The sequence below is a fragment of the Galeopterus variegatus genome, unplaced genomic scaffold (assembly GCF_000696425.1).
Source record: "Galeopterus variegatus unplaced genomic scaffold, G_variegatus-3.0.2 Scaffold15832, whole genome shotgun sequence".
In the NCBI taxonomy this organism is placed as follows: Eukaryota; Metazoa; Chordata; class Mammalia; order Dermoptera; family Cynocephalidae; genus Galeopterus; species Galeopterus variegatus.
Window position 1 is genome coordinate 17,537 of NW_007741943.1, and position 5,907 is coordinate 23,443.

At 48.9% G+C, this 5,907-nt stretch overlaps 1 pseudogene; it reads left to right on the top strand.

Moving 5' to 3' along the window:
• Positions 1 to 2,577: 2,577 nt before the first annotated feature.
• Positions 2,578 to 2,952, top strand: LOC103582347 (annotated as a pseudogene).
• The last annotated feature ends 2,955 nt before the right edge of the window (positions 2,953 to 5,907 follow it).

The following is a 5,907-nucleotide window of genomic DNA, read 5'->3' on the forward strand; positions in this document are numbered from 1 at the left end:
GGGCGTTGGTAGGGGCGGCTTGCCCCCTGACCCCTGACCCCAGGACGTGGGAGCCAGCGCTGCAGCAGCTCGCACTCTCTGTCAGTAAGGATGTTAAATGGTGATTTTCATAAAACATTCTTTGCAAAGCACAGTCTATCCAAACCCTGTCGTAGTTTCCAGAAGATGAACGTTTAATCAGCAAGGCTGCTCTCCGCCGCCTCTGCCCTGTCAAGACTGAGCCAGTGACCTGAACGGGGCTGACAGCAACGGAGGGTGCGAGCAGACCTGCTCAGACCAGGGCTGTCTGCAGCCTGACAGTCTCGCGGCTCGTATCGCCACCAGACAGGATGGCACCCCAGCTGAAAAGCCCTGCAAGATCAGAGCCGCTACTCGGTTGCCCACCTGACAGCTCGGGAAAGCACTGCTGCGGCAAAAACGATTTGGGTGATGATTGGGAAAAATGAGTGCATTAAAGGATTGTGAATGCTCAGCAGTCAGCCCCTTTCCAGTACTTTTTAATGTGCTTTTTATCTCCTCCGAGTAGCCCAGACTCCCTCCCCAGCCCTTCCCACCCTGCATGCCTTCCCCAGCTTCTCCGTGTTTTGGAGTTCCACTGACTGCAGTAAAGCGAAGACTTTACATTACAGGGAGATCTTCCCTGAGACTTGTTTTCCCTCTTTAAAGTTCCACCATGAGCTTGACTCTTGTCTGGAACCAAAGTCTCTGAATTTCTAAAACCTGCAAATTCCTTAGAGACTGCAGTTCTTCAACCTTCTCGTGTAGACTTGGGCGGCGGAGTAGGGATAGCCTGCCACTCGCGATTTAGAAAGAACTCCATCAGCCTGGGAAGGGAACTCACTGCAGCAAATGACATAAAGGCCTCAGGATTCCGAGTTCAGAGGACCTCTCTGTGCCTCCCAGGGCTGCATTCTCGTGTTCGTTTTGGTTGCTTCTGTGACGGCAGGTGGGTGAGGGATGGCAGTTCTGGGTGCGCCTCTTGTCAGGAGCTCTTCAGTCACAAAGCTGTTAGCAGGTGGTTCTTCAGTCACTCTAGAGCTATGAAAAAAAGGAGGGGATAATAAGCCAGGTAGCATTTATTAGGCACCTGCTGTGTGTCAAATGGGCAGTAGTGGGAAAAGGTTTGCAGTCGGACAACCCCAGCTTCAAACCCTGGATCTGTCCCTTGCTTTCATCTGTAAGGTCTCGAGCAGGCCTAACCGTCTGCGCCTTGGGGTCTTCATTTGTAAAGAAAGGAGACGTGCTTGTTCTGAGAACCTCTGTGGATGCGGAGGAGCCCCCAGCGTATAGCTTGAGCCTAGGGTCACGACCTCCCATCCGCACCTCGTCTTCCTCCCACAGAAAAGCTGCTTCTGCAGCACACTCAGCAGGTACTGCGCAGGCTCACACCGAGTTTCCCAGCCCCGTGAGGCCTCTTCGAGCTGTTCTGAAACTTGCCCATAGCTCACAGGGAGGGTTTGCAGAGCTCTCAGGGATCCACATTCCTTGCCCAGTGAGTGAAGGGAAACAGAGGACAGTGGATAGATGTGATATGATTTAAGAGCAGTTGAAAGGAAAGGAAATGTCTTCTGGAATGTTGGTGTTAGCAGACCACAGAAGCTTAATTAAAGGTTCATGAAGCTGATGAACATTCAGCAGCAGGAATTCTAGGGCTTTAGAGAACAGTTTGAGCAGGCCCTCCAGGGCTTCTGCTTATTTTCTGTATTTTTCTTTTCTTTTTGTGGTCAATTAGACATAACATAAAATTTACCATTGTAACCATTTTTAAGTGTACAGTTCGGTGTATTAAGTACATTCACGTTGTTGTGCGACTATCACCACCACCCGTCTCCAGAACGTTTCCATCTTTTCAAACTGAAACTCTGCACCCATTAAACACACTCCCTAATTCCCTCCCCACCGCCCCTTCTCTTTATGAAGCTTAACTACTGTGGGACCTCACATCTGTGGACTCACGTCGTTTCGTCCTTTTGTGACTGGCTTGTTCTACTTAGCATGATGTCCTCAAGGTTCACCTATATGGTATCGTGTGTCAGAATTTCTTTCCTTTTTAAGGCTGAGTAATGTTCCATTGCGTGTAAACACCTGATTTTGTTTATCCAGTCATCTGTCAGTGGACATGTGGGTTGCTTCCACCTTTTGGCTTTTTATGAACAATGCTGCTATGAACATGGGTGTGCAAGCCCATGTATTTTTAAAACCATGTGGTTAAAAAAAGGGCTCTTAGCATACAAGAAACAGGCACCTCAGATCACTGTAGGTGATAAAAGCCCATGACACTGTCCATGGGGTTGATTTCAAATTTCCTCCTTTAAATCGGGCATCCTAGCCTGAAGGTCAACTGGGTACCTGTGGGTGACTATTTCTTTGCACAGGTTATTTAGGTGCCAGGTGTTGACACTTTGCCGTGTGCTGGGGTCTCTCCGCTTGCGTCCAGGCTACTGTGCACGCTCCTGCCTCTGTCTGACCTGGGTGTCACTAACGGTTTCTCTCTTCTCACATCCCACCCTCCCCCACCTCTACACCCCTGCCCACCTCCTCTCTGCCTTCTCTCTGCTGGCTCCTCCTGCTCTCCAGTGCGACCAAGACCAGTGCATTCAGAGCACCAAATTCGTTTTGCAGGCCGCAGCCATGCCCCTGCTGCAGAGCGAGCCCAGCCTCACCAGCAACGAGCTGCACCTGCCTGGGAAGCCGGGCCTGGGCACGCCCTGTGCCAGCCTGACACTGGGCCAGCCCACGCCGCCCTCCTCCCTGCCCAACCTCACCACCGAGGCCACACTCACTGACATAATGCCCCTGAAGGACGAGCACGTGGGCCACCAGTTCCTGACCCCGGATGAGGCGCCCTCACCCCCCAGGCTGCTGGCAGCGGGCAGCCCCCCGGCCCGCAGCCGCACCATGCTCGTCCTGGGCCTGGCCAGCCAGGACACACTGCACGAGGAATCGGTGTGAGGCCTGGTGAAGCTCAGCTCCATGTGACATGCCAGCCAGGCCCTGGGGGACTGCCCAGGTCTTCCACGGAGGTGGTGGGTGTGTCCCACAGCGACCTTCTCCCGACTGAATAACATGGTGAAGGTGACCACTCAGGTCTGGGTGCAGAGACCAGTTGGAGAGAGAGTGGAGCCCCATCTGATGCCAGGGGGCCGGCAGGACCCAGTTGCTGAGAGCTTGGATTTCTTTGAATTTTCCTCCCCACCCTGAGCATTTTGACAGAGATGAAATAGAGAAGTGGCTGTTTCCAGGCATTTGGAATCTGATCGGGGCCTGGGGAGGGAAGAGCCTGCAGGGGTCGAATCAGGGCCTGAGGAGAAAAGAGGTGGCCTGGATGCTACGGTGTGTCTGCTGCCTCATGACAGATGCACGGGAGGTTTCTGACACTCGTGGCCAGACTGGAATTGCACTTAGGTGTTAAGCTACTAATATTTGAAATAGACATGCCATTCCATTTGTTAATTAAAAACAAAAACAAAAAAAACCCTAAAGGGTAAAAAAACCACCAGACATGGATTTGCATGCCACGCTGCAGTCTGTTACAGTGGTGTTGGTATCCCAAAGGAATTTCTTTCTTTTTTCCTTTGTTTTTTTTTTACTTTTGTGAATTTTCAAGTGCTGTTTTGTTGGAAGACAGTGCGACACAGTGAGACCAATGGACATGGTCTTCAGTCATCAGCTTCTTCAGCATTAGCTCTCCACGGTGAGGTGGCACCTGGGCTGCAGAGAGCTGCCAGGGCTTTGTCACCTCCAGTGTCCCTTAACCTTCTTTAAGTAGTTAGACGAGGTGTTGTGTTGTGCCGCTCCCGCCACAGTCGTCACCTCCTCGTTTGATGAAACTCCCTGTGGACAGCCAATAAAATGACGTCCTCTGTTACTTTGGATCTGTGTACACGTATCCTTAACAGCTTAAGTGAAAACAAAATCATCTGGATGTCCTGGGGAGAGTTTGTTTTTATTGGAATATCACTAGAGAGTAATGGCCCAAGAACAGCCAGAAACCAAATTTTTTAATTGTGAGGTATTTGCAGGATGATTTCTTAGATAAGGGACTAGCTTTTCATCAGTTTTTCCCCCTCCTTTAATGATCTATTTTTTTTTTTTTTTGTGACACCTTCGTAGCAGAATTTGCTCTACATTTGCAGATCGCTGTGCAGCCGTTAATCTATGGTAGGCAGAGGGGAGGGGATGCTCAGGGAGAAGGAACACCCTCTGGCCATCTTCCTGGCTCCACGTTGTATTATGTGTCACTGAATCTCAGAAGTGCAACTTGAGGTCCTCGTAAGGATACTAAAAAGTGAGGAAGAGAAACAAGCCGAGAGTTTGGGCAGAGATTATGTAGACCATCATTCTTAGCTAGACACTAATCAGAAGGAATTAAGAAAATTTCCACTTCATTCCCTTTCATTTATCATCTAGAAGGGAACTGGCTTTGTACTTAGGGGGTAAGTCGCTTTGGAGGCAGCTGCAGGGAGCCAAGCAACTCTCCTGGCTTCTTTCCAGATGATAAATCTAACAGCCAAGTCTACTCAAGTTCAAAATCGTGTTCTTGCTCCTTACAGCCATGTGAAAGACAAGATGCATTGATCACTGATATGAGAAACTCCAAATGATTCGCATTTATGGGAAAAGGCTATTTCTCGTGAGAAAGGGTTGCCACTTTATAGAAAAGAAAAGGAAAGGAGAAAGGAAAAGAGAAGCACAATTTCAAGTTTTATTTGAAATAAAGGCAGTTAGCAGTTCAAACCATAATTTGTGCTGGAAAGACCCGCAGAATTCTTGCATCATGATATCTTTGAGCCATCTTTATTTTTCCTACTGCATGCACATATAGAAAATGGAAAAGGCAAATTATGTGTAGCCATTTTTGAATATCTGGACCTCCTAACCACCCATACCCATTGTAATTTATAATGAGGAGGACAGAGCTCCCCCTACACAGCCACGAGCTCGCAGTTACCACCTCACAGGTATCCTCCTCTCACACGCCTGTGAGCACAAAGGGACAGCCCCACAAAGGACCTGCCACAGCTTCCTGACTCTGCTTCTTGCCTCCTTCCTCCTGCTCCCAGAGACCCCAGGAGAGAGAAAGCAGTGCTCCGTGGTGGCCGGGAGCCGGGCTCAGCCCTCACTCTGGTTGATACCTTCCCCTGGAAGACAATGACCGTGGCCTAAGCACCATTCTATTTTTAACACTTCCTAATCCAGTGGTCGCTGGTTTCCTATGAGCAACCCTTCTTCCCATCTCAATATAAAAAATGCAAGAAGCCAAGATCACTATTCATTTGTCTTCACATCATGAATATTTATTATTAATTCCTACATCCCATCCCACCCTCAACCCCGTCCCCTGTGCGCATTTAACATCATTTATCAAGGACGGCATTGGCAATTTTGGTAAAATGAATATGGGCTATTCAGGGTCAAGAGAAAGATTAATTTGAATGGGCCAATTTGCTAAGACAATTAACGTCCTCAAAACCGAAACCAGAGATATGCCCGTAGTCCTTTCCTCAGTGGCTTGGAGAAGAACGGAGAGACTGAGGAATGAGTCTCAGCAGGCAGCAGGGATGGTCTGGAAGGTGACTTTCCAGTGAAGTGGTGGTTCTGCATTTCCCACTAACTGGTATATTTATATATTTATCTATATAAATGTTGAGTGACTCCTTCTAGCCGTGGCTGAGTAGACCTTGATATTTCCACATTCTTTCAGTGTGTTACTGATCGATTGCATGCTAGCTACAAAAAAAATAAGATAAATATTTTACCATGCTATTAAAGCTTGGACCGTTATCAAACACACTCTCATTCTGTCATTTAAAAATTCATCTGCCTGCATTCTCCCGGGGATGCTCCAGGGGACCAGAGGCTTCCCAGCCACTTGAATAGCCCGGATGCCCTGGTCCCCAGGATGCA